The sequence below is a fragment of the Ranitomeya variabilis genome, chromosome 1 (genome assembly GCF_051348905.1).
Source record: "Ranitomeya variabilis isolate aRanVar5 chromosome 1, aRanVar5.hap1, whole genome shotgun sequence".
NCBI lineage: Eukaryota > Metazoa > Chordata > Amphibia > Anura > Dendrobatidae > Ranitomeya > Ranitomeya variabilis.
In genome coordinates this window covers 133,956,051-133,983,246 of record NC_135232.1, presented here as the reverse complement: position 1 = coordinate 133,983,246, position 27,196 = coordinate 133,956,051, and the positions used below count along the sequence as shown (strand labels likewise).

At 44.8% G+C, this 27,196-nt stretch overlaps 1 protein-coding gene across 1 annotated transcript in view; it reads right to left on the bottom strand.

Moving 5' to 3' along the window:
- Window positions 1-27,196, bottom strand: part of ADGRV1 (adhesion G protein-coupled receptor V1) — a 742,217-nt gene that overhangs the window by 214,485 nt on the left and 500,536 nt on the right. The window lies entirely within an intron of this gene.

Sequence of the window (27,196 nt, the reverse complement as noted above, 5' to 3'; positions counted from 1 at the left end):
GTAGCGATCTCACTATGTGTGACACGTACCAGCGATCAGGCCCCTGCTGCGAGATCGCTGGTCGTGTCAGAATGGCCTGGACCTTTTTTTGGTCGTTGAGGTCCCGCTGACATCGCTGAATCGGTGTGTGTGACACTGATCCAGCGATGTCTTCACTGGTAACCAGGGTAAACATCGGGTTACTAAGCGCAGGGCCGCGCTTAGTAACCCGATGTTTACCCTGGTTACCAGCGTAAATGTAAAAAAAACCAAACAGTACATACTCACCATCTGTTGCCTGTCAGGTCCCTTGGCGTCTGCTTCCTGCTCTGAGTGCCGCCGTAAAGTGAGAGCACAGCAGTGACGTCACCGCTGCGCTCTCACTGTACGGCGGCTCAGTCAGAGCAGGAAGCAGATGCCAAGGGACCTGACGGGCAACAGATGGTGAGTATGTACTGTTTGTTTTTTTTTACATTTACGCTGGTAACCAGGGTAAACATCGGGTTACTAAGCGCGGCCCTGCGCTTAGTAACCCGATGTTTACCCTGGTTACCCGGGTGCTGCAGGGGGACTTCGGCATCGTTGAAGACAGTTTCAACGATGCCGAAGTCGTTCCCCTGATCGTTGGTCGCTGGAGAGAGCTGTCTGTGTGACAGCTCCCCAGCGACCACACAGCGACCACACAGCGACGCTGCAGCGATCAGCATCGTTGTCTGTATCGCTGCAGCGTCGCTGTGTGAGACGGGGCCTTTAGTGCGCATCTGTGTAAACAGTCTATTAAACGTCCGCCGATCAGTAAATATTTACCGATCGTCAATTGTTTAATGACACAAAGTCGATTAAAGTAAATGCACTTTATAATTTACTATTGGTGACGTTAACGCTTTAGCACTTGTCATCTAAACAAATCCAATTGGATTTAGTGACAACTAGTGATGAGCGAATATACTCATTGCTTGAGATTTCTCGAGCACGCTCGGGTGTCCTCCGAGTATTTTTTAGTGCTCGGAGATTTAGTTTTTTTTGCCGCAGCTGAATGATTTACATCTGTTGGCCAGCATAAGTACATGTGGGGGTTGCCTGGTTGCTAGGGAATCCCCACATGTACTTATGCTGGCTAACAGATGTAAATCATTCAGCTGCGGCAAAAAAACCTAAATCTCCGAGCACAAAAAAATACTCGGAGGACACCCGAGCGTGCTCAGGAAATCTCGAGTAACGAGTATATTCGCTCATCAGTAGTGACAACAGAAGAATACACAGATTTGTGGTTGTCACCTGGTCCTCTCCTGGATTGTTACTTTGCAAAATGCCCCGGTATATTCAGTCTGCTATTTATTGTCTAGAAACCTACAAAACAGCAAAAGCATCAAACCTCATGAATTCTGACTAAAAATCACATGGAAAATAAGTTCTGGAAAATCCGGTGAATTCAAAGATAATAAACCTGAAGAAAAAGATAATGTGAAGCCAGGTCTCTGGAGTCTTTTCATCCTAGATTTCTGCCATCTCTTTTTCTCTACCAGCTGAGGACACATTGAGATGTCGCCTTCTATTACAGCACATGTAAAGTTTCGGATCAGCGCCACATACAACTCTGGAAGATTTGTCCTTGAAAGTTTTTTCCTACATACCACTTGTAGAAAATATATTGTATCAGCAGCAATGTGCATGTCAAACCAGCATTACCAAATTGTTCATTAAAAAAAACCAAAAACCTTTTCAATTGTTGATATTTCAGTTTTGAATATAAATGGAACGTGTCATCAGGTTTAAGAATACTATAATACTACCAGCCCTTTGTTAGCCCTGTAAATAGCTAATATATAGTTGTGCTCAAAAGTTTACGTACCCCGGCAGAATTTTTGCTTTTTTGGCCTTTTTTCAGAGAATATGAATAACACCAAAACTTTTTCTCCGCTCATGGTTAGTGGTGCATAACTATTGTGCATCTTGAAACAGCCACACCGCTAGTTTTCAGCTGATGTAGTCCAGAGACCTGTATTCCAGCTGATGTTATTTGTGGGTTATTCTTTGCATCCCGAACAATTTTCCTGCCATTTGTCACAGGTCACAGGTGAGGATGTTACCTTTAGTAGCCATTCAAACCCATTTGTGTCAACTTCTCTGCATGTCATCAAGCCAAAATCACCAGGGTATGAAAACTTTTGATCAGGGTCCTTTGGATGTTTTGGGTTGTCATTATGACTTAAAAAGAGAAAACACAGTAGTTTCACAATAAATGGCTTCACCCAACCACTAACCATGAGTGGAGAAAAAGATTTGGTGTTATCATTCATATTCTCTGAAAAAAGGCCAAGAAAGCAAAAATTCTGCCTGGGGTATGTAAACTTTTAAGCACAACTGTAGGTCCTCATATCTCCACTGCAGCCTGGCCCTGGTGTATTGCAGGAAGCTTATGTCCTGTGCCATCTATATGACCATCTATATGATTACTCGCTAATCCCGCCCCCTGCACAGTAGCTCCGCCCCCACACATCGCCACACACAGAAAATTACCACACACAGTCCCGCCCCCACCACATTACCACACAGTCCCACCCCCCCACATTACCACACACAGTCCCGCCCCCCCACCACATTACCACACACAGTCCTGCCCCCCACATTGCCACACACAGTCCCGCCCCCCACATTACCACATTACCACACACAATCCCGCCCCCCACCACATTACCACACACAATCCCACCCCCCCACCACATTACCACACACAATCCCGCCCCCCACCACATTACCACACACAATAGAATTACCACACACAAACCCGCCCCCCCACCACATTACCACACACAATAGAATTACCACACACAAACCCGCCCCCTCACCACATTACCACAGATAATCCCGCCCCCCCACATTACCACACGAGGCTCTGTCCCCACACATTACCACACGAGGCTCCGTCCCCACACATTACCACGAGGCTCCGTACCCACACATTACCACACGAGGCTCCGTCCCCACACATTAACACACGAAGCTCTTTCCCCACACATTACCATACGAGGCTCCGTCCCCCCACATTTCCACACGAGGCTCCGTCTCCAGTCATTACCATATGAGGCTCTGTCCCCACACATTACCATACGAGGCTCCGTCCCTCCACATTACCACACGAGGCTCCGTCCCTCCACATTACCACATGAGGCTCCGTCCCCCCACATTACCGCACGAGGCTCCGTCCCCCCACATTACCGCACGAGGCTCCGTCCCCCCACATTACCACACGAATCCAGTTTGCTTTTGATTTTACACTGTGAATAAAATGTATTAGTATTAGTCTGATTTTTAATTATTATTGTTATCAACTTCATTTTAAGTTAATTTACCACCTGCGTAAGCGCTATTGAATGTTGTCATTATTTACTTTAGTTTAATCACTAGCAGCGTTAATTAGATAGCAATGAGCATGCCAAGAGTTAGCTGGCTGGAAACAGCTAGTATTGGCATAATTCCTGAGAGATCCAAAGGCTCGGGCTGGACTGTCCCCAGCACCTGCTGCTAACCTGACAATCTGGCCCCTTTGCCTGTCAGTGATTCACATCTGGTTGTAAACTTTGTGTTACTGCCATTCACCATAGGCACATATACCCAGAACAGAGCTGTGTGGAATAAAGATGTGCCACCCTACAAGTGAACTTTAAAGGGGTTGTCCATTACTGAACGACCTCTTAATAGTTCTACTTCCCATTATAAAATGAAAACAATGTATATGGTACCTCCGGTACCAACACTATTTCTCCCATCGCAGTGCTGTGTCCTCAGGCACTTATGTAACAAGAAATGGAGGCCGATGCTATCGCATTGGGAGGGCGGTAATGTCACGATGGGGGCAGGCTTTGCAGCATTGAAAATCTCTCCCCCATGTGCTCACCCACCTATCTACTCTTTCTTTCCCCATGTGCTGACTTCTCCTCTGTGCTATCTTCTTTGACCTGTCTGCTGTCTCTCTCCTTCCTGTGCTGTGTTCTCCCCTCATGTGTTGTTCCGTTTGAGCTGTCTCTGTCTCTCTCACCCCTGTGCTCTGTCTCTCTCACCCATCTGCTGTCTTCTCCTCTCATGTCATCTCTTCTTTGACCTGTGTACCCCATGTGCTCTCGTACACGGTCAGACACAGACAATTTTTAAAATGAACTTTCGTTCGCGGGGAAAACCCGTTTAATGTGACCGGCTTCCTCTGCCTGTAGACTCGTCGCGCATCAGCCGAATGATTGACTGCACCTGCGCGGAATTTGCACAGGTGCAGTAAATCAGACTGCCGCCATCTTTGTGCAGATAGCGGCGGTCACATTAAAACTGCGCATGCGCTCCTCCTGTAAAAAGGTGGCAGCAGTCAGTGAATCATTCGGCTGATCCCGGCGGTGGCGTGTTCGTGACAGTGTTCCGCTGGTGGCACCGCGCAAGAGGCTGCTTACAGCGTATACAGTGTGTGTGTGTGTGTGTGTGTGTGTGTTGCGTACGGCATATACAGTGTGTGTGTGGTGAATACGGCGTATACAGTGTGTGTGTGTGTGGTGCGTTCGGCATATACAGTGTGTGTGTGTGTGTGTGTGTGGTGCGACAGTGTTCCGCTGGTGGTACTGCGCAAGAGGCTGGTACCACCAGCAGTTTCCATATTGAGACAACCATCACTTGGGTGTCCCAATATGGCGGTCAGTGAACTTCCACCGCTTGTAATTCTGGGATCCGGACACATCTGGATGGAACAGGATGTAAAGACATTACAAGGTAAGTATATATTAAGATTGTCATGTCACATGACTACTGCAGCCAATCAGTAGCCACTAACTGGGTGCAGCATTCAGTTTTCTACCACATTAAAAGTCCGTCCTGACTGAATAGTAAAGGCTAAATATGTTACAGTAGAAAGTTAATTTTTTATGGCCTGCAGTGATGATATGAACACACATTTATATTTAGAAGACTGGTTATAGGGGTAAACAAAAGGCAGGTTAGCACAGGGAAACATGATGATGATAGGCTCCCTGTGAAGAGCATTTTGTTTGCTCTTTTTTTGCCTAAATTTAATATTCTATTACAGTATTAGGATTGAATGAAATGGTGATTCTATTTTTTAGTGCCCATTTTAGCTTGTTTGTTGTTGTTTTTGATAGTCTTTATCAAAAACCACAGGCAGCGGGCACCTGGCTTGAGAGAAGACCCTTGGGCTTTTTTAGGTGTGGAAACTGCTCCAAGTGCCAATATGTGAGGCAGACTAAACAATTTATGAGTGCAGCCAATGGGAGGTGTTTTGAGATCAGAGACTTCGGCAACTGCAAATCCACAGGAGTAGTCTATAAGATCACTTGCCCCTGCCCCCTTGACTATATTGGCAAAACTAAACGTGAGCTAAGAACAAGATTTGGGGAACATCTCGGGGACATTAGACACGGCAGAGACACTCCGCTTGCCCGCCATGTCAATCAGGTACATGGTGGCAACATACTAGGGATTACTTTCTGTATGATCGAATTATTGAAACCTAAAGTACGAGGGGGCAATTTTGATCAGGCCCTTCTCAAACGCGAAGCGGAGTGGATTTTTCGCATGCAGTCAATGTCGCCGAGAGGTTTGAATGAATCGCTCACCTATACGTGTTTCTTATAATGCAGGGTTTCCATATGTGTTACATTTTTGATTGTGTGTTGTATGTGTGTTCCACGTCGCATTGATCAATTAGGGACTTTATATGTTGACCACCATATCAAGTACTCTACAGTATATCTGTAGCTGTCGATTGTGACTAGCATTTATTTCATTTCAATCATTTCTCCCGGTTATTACTATTTCTGCACATATACTTCTGCACCGTCTTTCAGTGGGTATAGGGGGTGTTTAGGTTTCTAAATTTGCACTGACTGTATATCTTAGTGTGGCGCATGCGCGCTGGGTTATCATTTATCCCTCAGTACGTACATACTGGCAGACTGATTCTTATGAGTTCCGGACGCATGCGTATGGGGAACCTATCATGTTCATTACTGAGACGCCCGGAATCCATTACTTTCGCTTTGGCGATGTATCAGCGCCGCTCTTAGGCGCGCAGGCGCCGTTCTTTGATTTTTTTGATTTTTATGAACGGGCTTTGCGCGTGCGCGTTGGGCTGTTCTCTCCCTGCCCATTGTGCCCCGTACGCAGGCGCCGGCAGTATCATAGCTGTGCGCGTGCGCTTAGGCAATTTGTCACACTCAACATGGCGGCACCCGGTATGTATTTTTCGTGCCTTTGCTTTCTATCAATACCGGCTTCAGATATGCCGACACCGCCCACTCGCCCCTGCATCAGTATCGGGCGCATGCGTGTATGAATTACTATAATGGCGGCACCTATCACCACCATGCGGCTTGTGGGACGGGCGGAAGCTATGTGCGGTATGCTATCTATTTTACTAATGATCCATGTATGTAGGGGATTGGGAGTCCCCCCTAGATATGGATTTTGATCTATGGATCGGCACACATGTTTGTGGGCTCTGCTATACCCGGTGTTTACCGGAACTTTGCTTAGAGGAGGGGTTTTCAGCATTTTGCTAATTGGTTGGCAGATGCTTTATTCTACTATATAAGTCCCTCCTCCTTGGATCCAATCAGGTCTGTCCCGGCATCAGGGCACCTGCATCATTGACCTCCGGTTCATCATATCTGTATGTGCCCCCTGAGGAACCGTATGACGGGGAAACGCGTCGGGGCGTCCGTTGACTAACAGCTAAGTGTTTGGTTTTTTTGGGGGGACAATATCTCCTTCACTGGCTGTTTTTTGGTCAAACTGTTTTTCTTCTGTGTTTGCTTTAGTCCAGTGTTCCATGCATTAATATAGACATTGACTATCGCCCATTATTTGTAGGCATTTGTTTATCATTCTATTCTATGCGCTGCTAGGCGTAAGGATATTGGCTGGATGTTTATGCATTTATTTATTACAACTGTATTTATACTGCCAGCAAGTTGGTCATGCATGGGCCTCAATTAATCTGGACTGAACCAGGTCATTTGTGTTTATGCTTTTTTCCTCCCATTTTTGTTGCATTTATACAGGTCCTTCTCAAAAAATTAGCATATAGTGTAAAATTTCATTATTTACCATAATGTAATGATTACAATTAAACTTTCATATATTATAGATTCATTATCCACCAACTGAAATTTGTCAGGTCTTTTATTGTTTTAATACTGATGATTTTGGCATACAACTCCTGATAACCCAAAAAACCTGTCTCAATAAATTAGCATATTTCATCCGTCCAATCAAATAAAAGTGTTTTTTAATAACAAACAAAAAAACATCAAATAATAATGTTCAGTTATGCACTCAATACTTGGTCGGGAATCCTTTGGCAGAAATGACTGCTTCAATGCGGCGTGGCATGGAGGCAATCAGCCTGTGACACTGCTGAGATGTTATGGAGGCCCAGGATGCTTCAATAGCGGCCTTAAGCTCATCCAGAGTGTTGGGTCTTGCGTCTCTCAACTTTCTCTTCACAATATCCCACAGATTCTCTATGGAGTTCAGGTCAGGAGAGTTGGCAGGCCAATTGAGCACAGTAATACCATGGTCAGTAAACCATTTACCAGTGGTTTTGGCACTGTGAGCAGGTGCCAGGTCGTGCTGAAAAATGAAATCTTCATCTCCATAAAGCATTTCAGCCGATGGAAGCATGAAGTGCTCCAAAATCTCCTGATAGCTAGCTGCATTGACCCTGCCCTTGATGAAACACAGTGGACCAACACCAGCAGCTGACATGGCACCCCACACCATCACTGACTGTGGGTACTTGACACTGGACTTCAGGCATTTTGGCATTTCCTTCTCCCCAGTCTTCCTCCAGACTCTGGCACCTTGATTTCCGAATGACATGCAAAATTTGATTTCATCAGAAAAAAGTACTTGGGACCACTTAGCAACAGTCCAGTGCTGCTTCTCTGTAGCCCAGGTCAGGCGCTTCTGCCGCTGTTTATGGTTCAAAAGTGGCTTGACCTGGGGAAATGCTGAAATGCTTTATGGAGATGAAGATTTCATTTTTCAGCACGACCTGGCACCTGCTCACAGTGCCAAAACCACTGGTAAATGGTTTACTGACATGGTATTACTGTGCTCAATTGGCCTGCCAACTCTCCTGACCTGAACCCCATAGAGAATCTGTGGGATATTGTGAAGAGAAAGTTGAGAGACGCAAGACCCAACACTCTGGATGAGCTTAAGGCCGCTATTGAAGCATCCTGGGCCTCCATAACATCTCAGCAGTGTCACAGGCTGATTGCCTCCATGCCACGCCGCATTGAAGCAGTCATTTCTGCCAAAGGATTCCCGACCAAGTATTGAGTGCATAACTGAACATTATTATTTGATGTTTTTTTTGTTTGTTATTAAAAAACACTTTTATTTGATTGGACGGGTGAAATATGCTAATTTATTGAGACAGGTTTTTTGGGTTATCAGGAGTTGTATGCCAAAATCATCAGTATTAAAACAATAAAAGACCTGACAAATTTCAGTTGGTGGATAATGAATCTATAATATATGAAAGTTTAATTGTAATCATTACATTATGGTAAATAATGAAATTTTACACTATATGCTAATTTTTTGAGAAGGACCTGTATATGGGCTCATCTGAGGCATTGTGTGATAAAATAATTACATATGCATTTTGAGTGATATTGTATATCGTCCTGTGTGGGACGTTATCAAGGGAGGTTATTTGGCATAATTTGTGCACGTAGTCTCTTTTTGCCCTTCCTTCATTTCTTTTATTGCTTTTTGTTTTCTCGCCTTTAGCTGGTTAGAAACTTTATAGGGCCAGCAGGCGAAAGCCGTCGCGGAGTGGGGGCGCCAAAAACATCTATCAGGGTGCCAACCTCCACAGGCTAGGAAGGGACAGCAGAAAAGTGTAGGGTCAGGTTATCAGGACAGGTGCACTTCTAAGGTCCGTTACAATTATTATTTTTGTTTTCACTGGGCAGTGGAATTTTTAAAATATATTTAATAAAATTTATACTTTTAAGGGGTATTTATGATACACAATTCTGGGATCCGGACACATCTGGATGGAACAGGATGTGAAGACATTACAAGGTAAGTATATATTAAGATTGTCATGTCACATGACTACTGCAGCCAATCAGTAGCCACTAACTGGGTGCAGCATTCAGTTTTCTACCACATTAAAAGTCCGTCCTGACTGAATAGTAAAGGCTAAATATGTTACAGTAGAAAGTTAATTTTTTATGGCCTGCAGTGATGATATGAACACACATTTATATTTAGAAGACTGGTTATAGGGGTAAACAAAAGGCAGGTTAGCACAGGGAAACATGATGATGATAGGCTCCCTGTGAAGAGCATTTTGTTTGCTCTTTTTTTGCCTAAATTTAATATTCTATTACAGTATTAGGATTGAATGAAATGGTGATTCTATTTTTTAGTGCCCATTTTAGCTTGTTTGTTGTTGTTTTTGATACATTATGTATACTTACTTGCAGAACTACCTTCATGTCTATCCATGTTCCTATATAGAACGTAGCACTGTGATAATGTAATAGGAAAAGATGAGACTAAAATAATTACATTTCTTATCACATGTAATTCCTAAGGAATAATGTCACCCGCTAATAGAGATATAATGAGAGCCTCTAATTATGTATTGTCTGTCCTACAAATACATCAAAGCAGCCATCACATCCTATCATTTTGAACTAAATTAAGTAGAATTAAAAAAGGCTTCCAAGGTTCTTTTTTTTGCAAATAAAGATAAACCACGATATAAATGAAAAGTTCCACAACTTTCAAATATACTCTGTGTTTCAACTCTTCACCTATTTTCAAGACATTTGTTTTGGAGAACATTGATTTACATTCAGAGGTCACAATCCTGACAAATCTAACCCTACTCTCTGCTCAAATACAATGGCATCAGGTCTAAAGCTACCTTCACACGAAGCGACGCTGCAGCGATAGCGACAACTATGCCGATCGCTGCAGCGTCGCTGTTTGATCGCTGGGGAGCTGTCACACAGACCGCTCTCCAGCGACCAACGATGCCGAGGTCCCCGGGTAACCAGGGTAAACATCGGGTTGCTAAGCGCAGGGCCGCACTTAGTAACCCGATGTTTACCCTGGTTACCAGCGTAAAAGTAAAAAAAACAAACAGTACATACTCACCTGCGCGTCCCCCAGCGTCTGCTTCCTGACACTGACTGAGCTCCGGCCCTAACAGCACAGCGGTGACGTCACCGCTGTGCTTTCACTTTCACTTTAGGGCCGGAGCTCAGTCAGTGTCAGGAAGCAGAGGCTGGGGGACGCGAAGGTGAGCATGTACTGTTTGTTTTTTTTACTTTTACGCTGGTAACCAGGGTAAACATCGGGTTACTAAGCGCGGCCCTGCGCTTAGCAACCCGATGTTTACCCTGGTTACCAGTGTAAAACATCGCTGGTATCGTTGCTTTTGCTTTCAAACACAACGATACACGGCGATCGGACGACCAAATAAAGTTCTGGACTTTATTCAGCGACCAGCGACATCACAGCAGGATCCTGATCGCTGCTGCGTGTCAAACGAAACGATATCGCTAGCCAGGATGCTGCAACGTCACGGATCGCTAGCGATATCGTTTCGTGTGAAGGTACCTTTAGTAATGCTGTCCATTAGGTACTCATGTGTTTTCTCTGAGGAAAGCAGAGTAATGGTGCATTTACACTGCCAACTGCAGCCATAAAACAACCGGAGATCAGTTACATATATGACAATCGGCGGGGGAAGGGGGGGCAGAGGGTGCGGTTGCCTCAGGACCTGCATTCTGAGGGGCCCACCCGGAGCTATAGGGAATGCATTTACTGTATGGAAGAATGTGGGGGTGCATTATACTCTATGGAGGACTATGTGAAATGAATTACACTGCATTGAGGACTATGGGGTGCATTATACTGTATGGAGGGCTATGGGAAATACATTATACTGCATGGAGGACTTTGGGGTGCATTATACAGTATAGATAACTATTCGGACTGCATTATTTTGTATGAAGGACTATGGGGAGTTCATTATGCTGTATGTAGGACTATGGGGGTGCATTATACTGTATGGAGAACTATGGGGAGTGCATTATATTTATAGAGGACTATGGGAGTGCATTATACTATATGAAGGACTATGGGGTGCATTATACTATATGGATGGCTATGTGGGGGCTATTATAATATTTGGAGGGCTAAGTGGGAACCTTTATACTTTATGCAAGCAATTATACCGTGTGAAGGTTTTTGTTGGGTCAATCATACGGTGTGGAGGGCTGTGTGGGGGCCATTATACAGTGTGGAAAGGTGTGGGGCCATTATACTGTATGTAAGCCCATTATACTACATGAGGGGCTGTGTGGGGGTCACATTTGGGGGATCATACAGTGTTGGGGCAACCATACTTTTGTTGACATAGTACTTTATATGAGTGCAATGAAAGGGGAATCTGGGCTCCAATAAGCAGAAAACTACTTTGAAATGACTGCAAGGTTGTGAGATATGCTCTTCTTTGTCCCCACCGAATATAATTTTTTCTTTTGAGGGGGGACCCAAATAGAACTTCTGCTATGGGGCCCCATGATTTCTATGTATGCTCCTGACTGTCACTCACCATTCTGTTGGATGTAGGCCGCTTTAGTTCTGTGCCCAACAGAACGGCAGTTCCAGAGTGGAGTGCCGCAATGAAGTCATGGTTCCGCAACACGCACAGGACGTGAGTCCTGGCACAATGACATCACCGCATTTGTCTGCCCAGGACCTGCCACTGTCTGTTGCTGGACTTGCCGGGGTAAGGTGAGCATATGATGTTTATTTTTTTCTTTTAACTCCTTCACCACCTTGAGGTTTTCAGTTTTTGTTTTTTTGCTCCCTTTCTTTCCGGAGCTATAACTTTTTTATTTATAGGTCAATATGGCCATATGAGGGTTTATTTTTTGTGGGACGAGTTGTAATTTTGAATGATACCATTGGTCTTATATCGTGTACTGGAAAACAGGAAAAAAATTCAAAGTGCAATAAAAAGGCAAAAAAGTGCAAAAAATTGCAAAAAAAATGCAAAAAATTTAATTTTTTATTTTTTTAACCATATTCAATAAATGCTAAAATTGACCTGCCATTAAGATTTTCCAGGTCATTACGAGTTCATAGATGCCACACACATATAGGTTATTCTTTTTTTAAGTGGTGAAAAAAAAAAATCCAAAGTAAAAAAAAAAAAAAAATAGCACCATTGTACAAGACCCGTAGCGTCTCCATTTTTCTAGAACTAGGGGCTGGGTGAGGGCTTAATTTTTGTGCGCCGAGCTGATGTTTTTATTGATACCATTTTGGGGTAGATATGATGTTTTGATAGGCTGTTATGGCATTTTATTGCACTGTTGCGGCAACCAGAAAAAGTTATTCTGGCATTTTTTATTTTTTTTCTCGTTACGCCGTTTATTAGTTAGATTAATTATTTTTATATTTTGATAGATCGGGTGAATATGAATGCGGCGTTACCAAACATGTGTATTTTTTATTGATTATTTTGAAAGGGTCAAAAAGAGGGGTGATTTGAACTTTTATATTTTTTTAATTTTTTAAATATTTTTAAAAACATTTTTTTACTTATTACGGTACTTGCTTCAATAGTCTCCTTAGGAGACGTGAAGCTACGATACTCCAATCGCCTGTGTTACACATACAGTAGCACGGCTTCGGCCCTGCCACTGGGCGGCGCTCATAGCAGAGCGACAATGACAACCCCAGGGATCTCCTGCAGACCCCAGGTTGACATGTCAATCCATCAGTGCCCCGTGCTCATGTGACAGGGGTGTCGATGAGTGAGATTAGAGACACGCTTCCGGCGCGGCCATGTTAAATGCTGCGGTCAGAGATTGATAGCGGTATTTAACATGTTACAAGAAGCGGGTGGATCGCGGCTGTAAGAGGCACATTTTAGCTGACGAAATCAGCTGTCATGTTCCGGAAAACATGCACGCTCATTGCAGGAGCCCGCATGGAGTGCAGAGACATGACCTATGACGTATATATACGTTATAGGTCATGAAGGAGTTAAACTTATGTTATGGTCATAATGTGTAGGGGCCCTGCAAAAATAATGGGGGCTAATAACAGGGCCCACAGCGCAGTCACCTGCTGAAGTTCTCCTACATCCACTATTAGGATATGCCACCATAGTTGTAATGAGGGTTGCCTACTAAAAGGCCCACTCAGATTTATTGCCCCCTGAACCAATCCCCTATCTATACCTCTGCCAAGAAGTTAAAGTGTCTTCTTATTAAGGCCCCGTCTCACATAGCGAGATCGCTAGCGAGATCGCTGCTGAGTCACAAGTTTTGTGACGCAACAGCGACCTCAGTAGCGATCTCGCTATGTGTGACACGTACCAGCGACCAGGCCCCTGCTGCGAGATCGCTGGTCGTGTCGGAATGGCCTGGACCTTTTTTTGGTCGTTGAGGTCCCGCTGACATCGCTGAATCGGTGTGTGTGACACGGATTCAGCGACGTCTTCACTGGTAACCAGGGTAAACATCGGGTTACTAAGCGCAGGGCCGCGCTTAGTAACCCGATGTTTACCCTGGTTACCAGCGTAAATGTAAAAAAAACCAAACACTACATACTTACCTTCCGCTGTCTGTCCCCCGGCGCTGTGCTTCTCTGCACTCTTCTCTGCACTGTGTAAGTGCCACCTGGAAAACACAGCACAGCGGTGACGTCACCCCTCTGCTTTCCGGCCGCTGTGCTTACACAGTGCAGAGAAGCAGAACGCCGGGGGACAGACACCGGAATGTAAGTATGTAGTGTTTGTTTTTTTTTTACTTTTACGCTGGTAACCAGGGTAAACATCGGGTTACTAAGCGCGGCCCTGCGCTTAGTAACCCGATGTTTACCCTGGTTACCAGGGGACCTCGGCATCGTTGGTCGCTGGAGAGCGGTCTGTGTGACAGCTCTCCAGCGACCACACAGCGACAAAACAGCGATGCTGCAGCGATCGGCATCGTTGTCTGTATCGCTGCAGCATCGCTGTGTGTGACGGGGCCTTTATTCACGGGAATGTTTATAGCATGATCTTTAAAATGGTCAGCAGTTTTGGATGAGAAAAATGAGTGTTAATATCTGTTTCCCACACATAATGAGAACCTTGCTTGCTAGAAGACTCAGCAGAAAACACCAGAAAGGCTGATAAGTGACACCTGACCCGGCCACATATCACGCAATCCATGAAGTAATCACTATGCAGCTTGTCCTGGCAGCAGATATTCCCATCGCATCCTAACAAGTTACCTTAGCTGTAACAGCTGTAAAGGTAGAGAATGATAGTAAGGCTAACAGGAAACCATTAATCCACGTCCTGTAGATTGCACGCCACATGTTGTTTCCCAGTTGTTGAGAAATGTTTTTGTGCTGGCAGAGAACATGTATCAAATTATAAACATTATATTTAACATCAGATCACAAATGGATCATTGCAAGATACATAGTTTTGTTTCAGAAGTATTGAAATTTAATCTGTCACCCCCTTGGACGTACCCAAGCTATTAGCCCCTTTACCCCCAAGGGTGGTTTGCACGTTAATGACCAGGCCAATTTTTACAATTCTGACCACTGTCCCTTTATGAGGTTACTAGATGGTGGCCCGATTCTAACGCATCGGGTATTCTAGAATATGTATGTCCACGTAGTATATTGCCCAGCCACGTAGTATATTGCCCAGCCACGTAGTATATTGCCCAGTGACGTAGTATACAGCACAGAGCCGCGTAGTATATTGCCCAGCCACGTAGTATATTGCCCAGTGACGTAGTATATTGCCCAGTTACATTGTATATTGCCCAGTGACGTAGTATACAGCACAGAGCCACATAGTATATTGCCCAGTTACGTAGTATATTGTCCAGCCACGTAGTATATTGCCCAATGACGTAGTATATTGCCCAGTGACGTAGTATACAGCACAGAGCCATGTAGTATATTGCACAGCCCATGTAGTATATTGCCCAGCCGCGTAGTATATTGCCCAGTGACGTAGTATACAGCACAGAGCCATGTATTATATTGCCCAGCCCATGTAGTATATTGCCCAGTGACGTAGTATACAGCACAGAGCCACGTAGTATATTGCCCAGCCACTTAGTATATTGCCCAGCCACGTAGTATATTGCTCAGTGACGTAGTATACAGCACAGAGCCACATAGTATATTGCCCAGTTACGTAGTATATTGCCCAGCCACGTAGTATATTGCCCAGTGACGTAGTATATTGCCCAGTGACGTAGTATACAGCACAGAGCCACGTAGTATATTGCACAGCCCATGTAGTATATTGCCCAGCCACGTATGACACAGGTTAAAAAAATAAAAAATAAACATATACTCACCTTCCGCAGGCGCGTTGTAGCTCTGTCGCCTGTGCGGGGTGCAGGCGGCTGCTTCCGGTCCCAGGGTGTGATGACGTCGCGGTCACGTGACCGTGTCGCGGTCACATGACCGTGACATCACGGCAGGTCCTTGTCGCGCAGGACTTGTGATGACGTAAAGGTCACATGACCGTGGCGTCATGGCAGGTCCTTCTGCCAGACCATCCTTGCCACCGGAACGTTCCGCTTGCATCGCGAGGAGCGGGAAACGCGGCGTAGGTGAGTATATAATCATTTTTTATTTTTTTTATTATTTTTGACATTAGATGTTTTTACTATTGACGCTGCATAGGCTGCGTCAATAGTAAAAAACTTGGTCACACAGGGTTAATAGGAGCGGTAACGGAGTGCGTTACCCACGGCATAACGCGGTCCGTTACCGCCGGCATTAACCCTGTGTGAGAGGTGACCGGAGAGGGTGTATGCGGGCGCCGGGCAGTGAGTGCGGGGAGTAAGGAGCAGCCATTTTCTTCCAGACTGTGCGCGTCGCTGATTGGTCATGGGCGTTTTGCCACGACCAATCAGCGACTTGGATTCCATGACAGACAGAGGCCGCGACCAATGAATATCCGCGACAGACAGACAGAAAAACGGAAGTGAGCCTTAGACAATTATATAGTAGATAACTCGAACGCTTCAACGGATCCCGGTGATTCTGACACTGTTTTCTTGTGACATATTGTGCTTCATGATAGTGGTAAAATTTCTTTGATATTACCTGCGTTTATTTGTGAAAAAAATGGAAATTTGGCGAAAATTTTGAAAATTTCGCAATTTTCCAACTTTGAATTTTTATGCAATTAAATCACAGAGATATGTCACACAAAATACTTAATAAGTAACATTTCCCACATGTCTACTTTACATCAGCACAATTTTGGAACCAAAATTTTTTTTGTTAGGGAGTTATAAGGGTTAAAAGTTGACCAGCAATTTCTCATTTTTACAACACCATTTTTTTTTTAGGGACCACATCTCATTTGAAGTCATTTTGAGGGGTCTATATGATAGAAAATAACCAAGTGTGGCACCATTCCAAAAACTGCACCCCTCAAGGTGCTCAAAACCACATTCAAGAAGTTTATTAACCCTTCAGGTGTTTCACAGGAATTTTTGGAATGTTTAAATAAAAATGAACATTTAACTTTTTTTCACAAAAAATTTACTTCAGCTCCAATTTGTTTTATTTTACCAAAGGTAACAGGAGAAAATGGACCCCAAAAGTTGTTGTACAATTTGTCCTGAGTACGCTGATACCCCATATGTGGGGGTAAACCACTGTTTGGGCGCATGGCAAAGCTCGGAAGGAAAGGAGCGCCATTTGACTTTTCAATGCAAAATTGACTGGAATTGAGATGGGACGCCATGTTGCGTTTGGAGAGCCCCTGATGTGCCTAAACATTGAAACCCCCATAAGTGGCACCATTTTGGAAAGTAGACCCCATAAGGAACTTATCTAGATGTGTGGTGAGCACTTTGACCCATTAAGTGATTCACAGAAGTTTATAATGCTGAGCCGTAAAAATAAAAAATCATATTTTTTCACAAAAATGATATTTCGCCCCCAATTTTTTATTTTCCCAAGGGTAAGAGAAGAAATTAGACCCCAAAAACTGTTGATCAATTTGTCCTGAGTACGCTGATACCTCATATGTGGGGGTAAACCACTGTTTGGGCGCATGGGAGAGCTCGGAAGGGAAGGAGCGCTGTTTGACTTTTCAATGCAAAATTGACAGGAATTGAGATGGGACGCCATGTTGCGTTTGGAGAGCCACTGATGTGCCTAAACATTGAAACCTCCCACAAGTGACACCATTTTGGAAAGTAGACCCCCTAAGGAACTTATCTAGATGTGTTGTGAGAGCTTTGAACCCCCAAGTGTTTCACTACAGTTTATAACGCAGAGCCGTGAAAATAAAAATTATTTTTTTTTCCACAAAAATTATTTTTTAGCCCCCAGTTTTGTATTTTTCCAAGGGTAACAGTTGAAATTGGACCCCAAAAGTTGTTGTCCAATTTGTCCTGAGTACGCTGATACCCCTTATGTGGGGGGGGGGAACCACCGTTTGAGCGCATGGCAGAGCTCGGAAGGGAAGGAGCATCATTTGGAATGCAGACTTAGATGGATTGGTCTGCAGGTGTCACATTGCGTTTGCAGAGCCCCTAATGCACCTAAACAGTAGAAACCCCCACAAGTGACCCCATATTGGAAACTAGACCCCCCAAGGAACTTATCCAGATGTGTTGTGAGAACTTTGAACCCCCCAGTGTTTCACTACAGTTTATAACGCAGAGCTGTGAAAATAAAAAATCTTTTTTTTCCACAAAAATTATTTTTTAGCCCCCAGTTTTGTATTTTCCCAAGGGTAACAGGAGAAAATGGACCCCAAAAGTTATTGTCCAATGTGTCCTGAGTTTGCTGATACCCCATATGTTGGGGTAAACCCCTGTTTGGGCGCACGGGAGAGCTCGGAAGGGAAGGAGCACTGTTTTACTTTTTCAACGCAGAATGGGCTGGAATTGAGATCGGACGCCATGTCGCGTTTGGAGAGCCCCTGATGTGCCTAAACAGTGGAAACCCCCCAATTACAACTGAAACCCTAATCCAAACACATCCCTAACCCTAATCCCAATGGTAACCCTAACCATACCCCTAACCCTGACACACCCCTAACCCTAATCCCAACCCTATTCCCAACCGTAAATGTAATCCAAACCCTAACCCTAACTTTAGCCCCAACCCTAACTGTAGCCTTAACCCTAGCCCCAACCCTAACCCTAGCCCTAACCGTAGCCCTAGCCCTAACCCTAGCCCTAATGGGAAAAGGGAAATAAATTAATTTTTTAATTTTTCCCTAACTAGGGGGTGATGAAGGGGGGTTTGATTCACTTTTATAGCGGGTTTTTTAGCAGATTTTTATGATTGGCAGCCGTCACACACTGAAAGACGCTTTTTATTGCAAAAAATATTTTTTGCGTTACCACATTTTGAGAGCTATAATTTTTCCATATTTTGGTCCACAGAGTCATGTGAGGTCTTGTTTTATGCGGGACGAGTTGACGTTTTTATTAGTAACATTTTCGGGCACGTGAAATTTTTTGATCGCTTTTTATTCCGATTTTTGTGAGGCTGAATGACCAAAAACCAGCTATTCATGAATTTCTTTTGGGGGAGGCGTTTATACCGTTCCGCGTTTGGTAAAATGGATAAAGCAGTTTTATTCTTCGGGTCAGTACGATTACAGCGATACCTCATTTATACAATTTTTTTATGTTTTGGCTCTTTTATACGATAAAAACTATTTTATAGAAAAAATAATTATTTTTGCATCGCTTTATTCTGAGGACTATAACTTTTATTTTTTCTTTGATGATGCTGTATGGCAGCTCGTTTTTTGTGGGACAAGATGACGTTTTCAGCGGTACCATGGTTATTTATATCGGTCTTTTTGATCACGTGTTATTCCACTTTTTGTTTGGCGGTATGATAATAAAGCGTTGTTTTTTGCCTCGTTTTTTTTTTTTTTACGGTGCTCACTGAAGGGGTTAACTAGTGGGACAGTTTTATAGGTCGGGTCGTTACGGACGCGGCGATACTAAATATGTGTACTTTTATTGTTTTTTTTTTATATTTAGACAAAGAAATGTATTTATAGGAACAATATATATATTTTTTTTTACACATGTGAATATTTTTTTTTGTACACTATAACATTGCCCCGGGGGGGGGCATCATGTTATAGTGTAAGATCGCTGATCTGACACTTTGCTGTGCACTGTGTCAGATCAGCGATCTGACGTGCACTCCTGGAGGCTTCCTGGCGCCTGCACTGAGCAGGCGCTGTGAAGCCACCTCCCTGCAGGACCCGGATGCAGCCCCGTGGCCATTTTGGATCCGGGCCTGCTGCAGGGAGGAGGTAAGAGACTTCAGAGCATCGATCACATTGCGTTGCTCCGGGGGTCTCAGGGAAGCACGCAGGGAGCCCCCTCCCTGCGCGATGCTTCCCTATACTGCCGGATCACTGCGATCATGTTTGATCGCAGTGTGCCAGGGGTTAACGTGCCGGGGGCGGTCCGTGACCGCTCCTGGCACATAATGCCGGATGTCAGCTGTGATAGTCAGCTGACACCCGGCCGCGATCGGCCGCGCTCCCCCCGTGAGCGCGGCCGATCGCATATGACGTACTATCCCGTCGGTGGTCATACGGGCCCACCCCACCTCGATGGGATAGTACGTCTAATGTCAGAAAGGGGTTAATATGGGCAGAAAGGTACTAGACTGCTTGAGAGGGCTCTTGCTCATCGGCGTGAAAAACAGACGAGTGCAATCCAATAAAAAATTGGATTGTACTCTGACTAACATTATTCTATGAGTCCTTGCTCATCTGTGATTTTTTTTCTCAGCTAAGATTGGACTGAGAAAAAAATCAAAGCATGTTGCGACTGGCCACGTATATTTGCAGAGTCTCGCCAATGGGTGCGAGAATAAAATCGTCTCCGACGATGGGAAGAAGCACATGGTGAGGCCATGTACCTGGATGCTCTGTGTTGGAAGGTCCTGCGAGTGGTCTGGATTCCTGAAGAGCACGTGGTGACACCATGTACCTGCAGAGCCTGTGACGGCTAACTGTGTTGGGGAAGCTACCGTCCTTCTAAGGGTCTGGAACTGTCGGGTGGGACGTTGCCAAGCAAGTTATCATATGAGACAGTGATCCTAGAAAGGCAGTTTCCCTGGAAGCCAGGACTGACAAAGAGTCAGCAAGTGGAGTGGAACTCCTGGAAGGTAACCTCAGACAAGGGGGTTGTAAGAAAGGCAAAGAGGTGTATCTGCTACACGACCAGACTGGTGGTCATGATATGTTCGTGAATGTAATGAAATGGACTTTACGTTATGCGGTTTATGCTGAGTAAATAAACCAAATAGAAAGTTTTTGTGAGAAACCATTCCTGTGTGCCTTAATCCCATTGCCAAGCGAGTGTCCCCCAACACACTCAGGGAGCACTATCTCACATATGGTGGAGAATGCAGCAAAGCTCAAAGTCGGCTCGGCTTTGTGGGAGACAATCAGCTGGTCGTGGCAGATGACTTGATGGGAATGTCCAAGGCAAAGCAAGAGCCGTCCATCCATGAAGAGAATGAGACTTCGCTCTTCAAGTGCGTGATAGAGGTACCTAAAGACGTGCGAGAAGCGTGTGGCAGTGAGGCTGTGCATGAGGCCTTTAGAAATGCAGTAGAAGCGTGTAGTGTGTATTGGGCACCAGAGACTCAGTAGTTGGTCATACTATCGACTAGGGAAGTCACAGTGAAGCGGGTGGCTATCCTGAGTGACATGCACCTACACGGGCTCCGCACGAAACAGAAGATCCTATTGAGGAATAAGGAAGCAGCTTGCTGTCTGGAGCCAAGTAGGGCTTGGCAGAGCGGTAAGGAGCCGTGTTCCGTGCAAACTAATGGAGTAAAGCTGTGTGTAAGAGACTTTGATACGGCGTGCAGTTGCCCACGGAAACTGGACACAGGGAAGTCCGGCGTGTTTAGGGACTGTGATTTAAAGTCGTGTACTATGTAGAGCTATGGACTGGTGTGAACTGAACACTAATGAGATGCACTTGTGTGAATTTGAACTTTAATGCTGTGAAGATAACACATTAAAGAGACTTTTGTGTTTGAATTCTGTGGGTCATTGCCTATTCATTGCGTAACAGTGCTACCGGTGCACTACAACGTGTGCAGTGATTGCCTAAGGCCGGTTTCACACGTCAGTGATTCCGGTACGTGAGGTGACAGTTTCCTCACGTACCGGAGACACTGACACACGTAGACCCATAAAAATCAATGCATCTGTGCAGATGTCATTGATTTTTTGCGGACCGTGTCTCCGTGTGCCAAACACGGAGACATGTCAGTGTTCGTGGGAGCGCACGTTTTACACGGACCCAATAGAGTCAATGGGTCCGCGTAAAACACGGACCTCACACGGACATTCTCCGTCTGGGGTCCGTGTGCGTGCAGGAGACAGCGCTACAGTAAGCGCTGTCCCCCCCACATGGTGCTGAAGCCGGTATTCATATCTTCCCTGTAGCAGCGTTTGCTATAGAGAAAATATGAAGAATAGTGTTAAAAATAAAGATCCATGTGTCCGCCGCCCCCCCACCCCCTGTGCGCCCCCCCGCTGGTCAGAAAATACTTACCCGCTCCCTCGCTCCTTCCTGGTCTGGCCGCGCCTCCTACTGTATGCGGTCACGTGGGGCCGATCATTTACAATCATGAATAGTCGGCTCTGCCCCTATGGGAGGTGGAGCCACATATTCATGACTGTAAATGATCGGGCCCACGTGACCGCATACACTGGAAGCCGCGGCCAGACCAGGAAGGAGCGACAGCCGACGGGGGACCCGGGTAAGTATTTTCTGACCAGCGGGGGGGCGCACAGGGGGTGGGAGGGCGGCGGACACATGGATCTTTATTTTAAACACTATTATTCATATTTTCTCTGCAGCAAACGCTACTGCAGAGAGGATATGAATCGCGGCTTCAGCATGATGCAGAGTGGGTACCACACGCTCCGTGTGGTACCCACTCGCCATACGGGCGGCACACGTGTGCCGCACGTATGGCCTCCGTGAGTTCCCAGGCACACGGACACGGATAACTCCGGTACCGATTTATTCCGGTACCGGAATTATCTGGACGTGTGGGACAGCCCTAAAAAGGTTGTGCAACAAAATATTAAGTTAAGGGTACCATCATTTCTGTCCAGGCCTATTTCATGAGGTTTTTTTTTTTTTTTTTTAATTCTGTGGAAGCATGGTTGAAAAAGCAATGTCTGACTTTCATTTGTTCATTTTCGTAGATTTTTTATTTATTATTACTTTTGTCAGATTCAAGTTATTTCTGTCACCATTGTGGGTTTTTCTGTCATTAAACGAGGGGTACCAACAATTTTCACCGTGTGTGTATATGTCCTATGGTCCAATTTTATGCAATTTTTGTGTTCCGAGTTTTGTTACTTTGTGTCGGAGCATGACTCAATTTATCCTGTATCATTAAAAGTTAGGTGTTATTATTGCTTCTCTATGTAACTCTATGCTACTCTCCTTGCTTGTTTGTCCTTTAATAGCATATCAAATTAAAAGGACTCTAATGGCATTTTTCACCAGCCTTATCAACTAAACACATCACTAGATATTTCCCTTATATTTATAAAATGTTCAAATAGTAGCATGCCAATAGGTGTAGCTTCACTCCCAAAAGAGCCCCATCATAATGCACACAAAATGAGCAGAGCATAGTATGAGCTGAATGGAGATAAGAATTTTTTTCTGAATTTTTCTCATGGGTTCTCTATAGGACTTGAAAAATGTCAGAATAAATGTTTGTTTTAAATGTAAGTAAAAAATAAAAACATATGAAACTTTTGAAAAAAAGGACTCTGCTAAAAAACGAAAATTCAAGTGATTTTAAATTTTCAATGTTGAAAAGCTATGAGAAAAAAAATCATAGTTCACATTCTCCTTCACTTGATTCAGGTATTGACAGAGGGATCTCTGCACATGGTCAGGTGCACACGGCTGTTGATGCTCTCATCCGAGAGAAATGGAAAGATTATGCAAATTAGACTCTGATCACACTCTGATCAGAGTGTCAGCATAGTGTGATCCAATTCTCTTGGATGAGAGCATTAGAGCTCATTGTGAGGAGAAGACAGAGAACAAAATATCTTCTCTGCTGTGTCAGGATGTCGATATTGGACTGCACTCAAATGTCATCCGAGTGCAGTCTGTTGATTTCCAAGCACTCATTGATTTGCATGGCAAAGAGTGATCTGAATATTGTATCAAACTCGGGTATGCTGCAAATTTTTCCTAGGACCAACCTGGGATGTTCACGGCCCCATAGAATAACATTGGTCTGATGTTTTGTCAGATCACACACGATGGAAAACACAGTGGTGTGAGTGAGCCTTAGGCAAATTTGCCCCTTATAAAAAGTTGAGTGGCAACCGGCAACCCCTGCTGGAAAAAAAGAGGGGAAGAGATTTTGCGGTTTCTAACGCATGTTTTCTGTATACGGGAACGCGGAAACACACCTAAGATAAAAGGTTTGGAAAATGTATTCCTTATAATTTCTTCCATTTTGTCCTTTTGGAGACATTCACAATAACAACACTACTGAAGATTATATTCCTTGCTAAAGTAAATGCAGTAATGCTTGAAGCTTAATCCGACTCTCCTAAAACAGCCAAAGTATATCACCCCGGGGATTTGGCCATCACAGCCAGCCAGTCCATTATCGCTGGCTACTGGCCTGACGCCATGCACACCCCAAGTAAAAACAGATAACATTCTGTGTTTTCTCTTCCATTAAACTGACCGGACTCCATGCAGTTTTATAGAAAAGCTGGCTGCCTGATACTCCCCCTTTGCTGTTCATGTCTCTATATACACATTTCCTCCAAGACAAACAATAGTTATATAATGTATTGCAGAATCCATGACAAAACGATGTTGGCCATTAGAGGGGGCCTCTGACGTCATGGATAAAGTGAATAAGGAGCCCCTGAGGAGATGCACCCTGAACTTGGCAGGAGTATATAAACTGAAAGGGGCGGCTATCTGATAAACCCGATGGACGGCAGGGCCGAGTGTTTCCTCTCCTACTAGTTTCTCACAACACTGTTTACTTTCGACTTCCCCTCTCCGCGCTGCAGCCAGCTCTTGTTTTCTCAGGCTTCAGAGAAGCTGCGCAGGGTATTGGGATACTATTAATATAGATTTGCATCATGATTACATAAATGGCAGGCAGTGGAAAACAAGGAGGGAGCCTTCTGGGACCCAGTGATGTCAAACCTCCCACCGGTCTCAGTCAACATGTTAAAGTATCATTCTACTGCTGCCAATGAGAGAAAATGAAAATGGAAACCAAGTCATTTCTGAGAAATAGAGGATTGTGAGATGCACTGAGGATAACCTTGAGATACTAGATACTTAGAAGGAATTGTGCGGTCTAGAAAACTCATTATACTACACCACATTAGGGAATTCTGAGTATTCGGGGTTCGCTGTTCAGGATCCTCATCTCTTTGGGAGATTGGAAAATGGCTCTAATTCTGGGGAACCTGTCCTGTATTACACACATAACCCACTTGGTTGAATGGGCACTGTGTAATTCTGTAGGGAAACTGACACTGCTGGGCTTCCCCACTGATCACCACTGATCTCTGTGGGTCTTGGCCGGGGGACACCCTCTAATCAGTTTGTCATGCTGGTGGATCATGGACCCACTGCGCCATTGGCTGAGCTTAGCCACGCTACTCCAGGGTAAGTGGCCACCTGGTTTTCACTAGAGCTCTTGATGATGCAGTCAGGCTTGAGATGCAGGTGGTCACCAGGTACCTCTCCAAGGGCAGTCCCCAGTACTGCAGCAGCTGACCCCAACAGTGAGGAATGCAGTCACAGGCACAGATTCTGATTCCTAGACAGGATGGACACTGATACTGGTTCAGACAGTGCGGATTATGAAACAATAAACAGGAGACGGACACTGGTGCTGGTTCAGACAGTGCAGATTCTGGAACACTAGACAGGAGGATGGATACTCATGCTGGTTCAGATGCCACAGGAGCAGTTGCAGGTTCAGGTACCACCAGAGCAGTTACAGGTTTAGGTACCATAGGAGGGGTTCCAATTCAGGCACTGGCAGTGGTTTTCAGGTCCAGGTACCACCAGAGTGGTTTCAGGTTCAGGTACTGCTGGAGCAGTTACAGGTCCAGGTACCACCGGAGTGGTTTCAGGTTCAGGTACTGCTGGAGCAGTTACAGGTTCAGGTACCACTGGAGTGGTTTCAGGTTCAGGTACCGATGGAGCGGTTTCAGGTTCAGGTACTGCTGGAGCATTTATAGGTTTAAGTACCACCAAAGCAGTTTCTGGTTGAAGTACTGCTGGTGTGGTTTCAGTGTCAGGTACCGCCAGAGTGGTTTTCAGGATCAGGTACTGCTGGAGCAGTTACAGGTTCAGGTACCACCGGAGCAGTTTCAGATTCAGGTACCGATGGAGAGGTTTCAGGTTCAGATACTGCCGGAGCAGTTTCAAGCACAGGTACCAACGGGGCAGATTAAGGTTCAGATACCGACAGAGTGGTTTCAGGTTCAGATAACACCAGAGGGGTTTCAAGTTCAGGTACTGCTAGAACATTTACAGGTTTAGGTGTCGCCAAAGCGGTTTCTGGTTCAGGTACTGATGGAGTGGTTTCAGGCTCAGGTACCACCAAAGCGGTTTCAGATTCAGTTACCGCCAGAGGGGTTTTCAGGATCAGGTACCGCTGGAGCAGTTACAGGTTCAGGTACCACCGGAGCGATTTCAGGTTCAGGTACCGATGGAGCAGTTTCAGGTTCAGGTACTGCTGGAGTGGTTTCAGGCTCAGGTACCACCAGTGCAGTTTCAGATTCAGGTACTGCTGGAGCATTTACAGATTTAGGTAACACAGGTAACATGAACAGGTTCTGGTTTAGACAACACACTTAACAAGTTCGAGCACAAGTACCTGGCAACAGACTAGTTGCACTAACACTAACTACCCAAAGAGGAAGCATTGCTCAGGCACTTCCCTACAGAAGAACATGCCTTAAAGGGACTCTGTCACCTGAATTTGGCGGGCTATGTAAATGCCCTGTGTCCAGTCCGATGGGCGGTGTTTCGTCTTCTTTCATTCACCCCTTCCTTTCCTACTGTCTATAATATTTTCTTGAAGTTGAGTAGGTTTCCTCCGTAGTTCACGCGTGCTCAATGCAATCTTTCCTTGCGCACGCGCAGTATGCTTTGCCCAACTGCGGGCAAAGCCGAAAAATATTACTGCGCATGCGCTGCCGCACTATGTCCCGGAAGTATTTTGCTGTGTTCCTTAATATACGGTGTCTGCAAATCACTTATAGGGCATGATAGTTAAGCTGGCCATAGGTAACTGTCAGCGATCTTAGCCGATTCTTTCATACACAGGAGCGTTGGTTCGTCCAAACATACATACTGGCCAGCGGCTCATCTCCGAGAGAGCAATGCGATCGGAAGTCTGAATGTGTCATCTTCATCTGTCCCATCCATCAGTCATCTGAAGCCCCCCATATACATTGGACCGTTGGCCAAACCTGTGGATATAGGCAGGTTTGGCCGACATTAGTCTAGTGTGTATCAGGGCCATAACTCTGGATAGGCTTTTGCGATAGGAGTCAAGCGAGTCTATAATGTATGTATCTACATCCTGGGTGACAAGTTGACCTCACATATCTTGCATTTTGAAATGTTTTGGATGTTTTTATAAGAAATAAATTGTCATGTAGTTTAATCTGTTGTTTAATGTACACGTAAATGAGGTAGCCGTTGAAATAAGTCAGGCAATGAAAATGCTTATAGTAGAATGATTTCTACCAAATGCTTAAAACCTTCCTCAGTAGTGAATATGCCACACAGACGTACCCTTCTTCATGATGACTGAGAACAGCTGGATATCTGAGCAGATCAGAAGGTACAAATAAATCCAATGTCACCAGATTACTGTTCACATGATAAGACGCACGCCATAATCTCGGTATGGACATAAGAACTACACCTTATCTACCAACCTTGCTGCAGAACAGCTTGTGTTTGGAAGAGATAATGAAACATTACAAAAGCAAAGAAACCATAGAAATATGCTGTATGTACAACATCGCTCAGATTACCCTAAAGTGACTCAGCAGTGATCTTTAGCAAGAACAGGAAAATGAGAAATA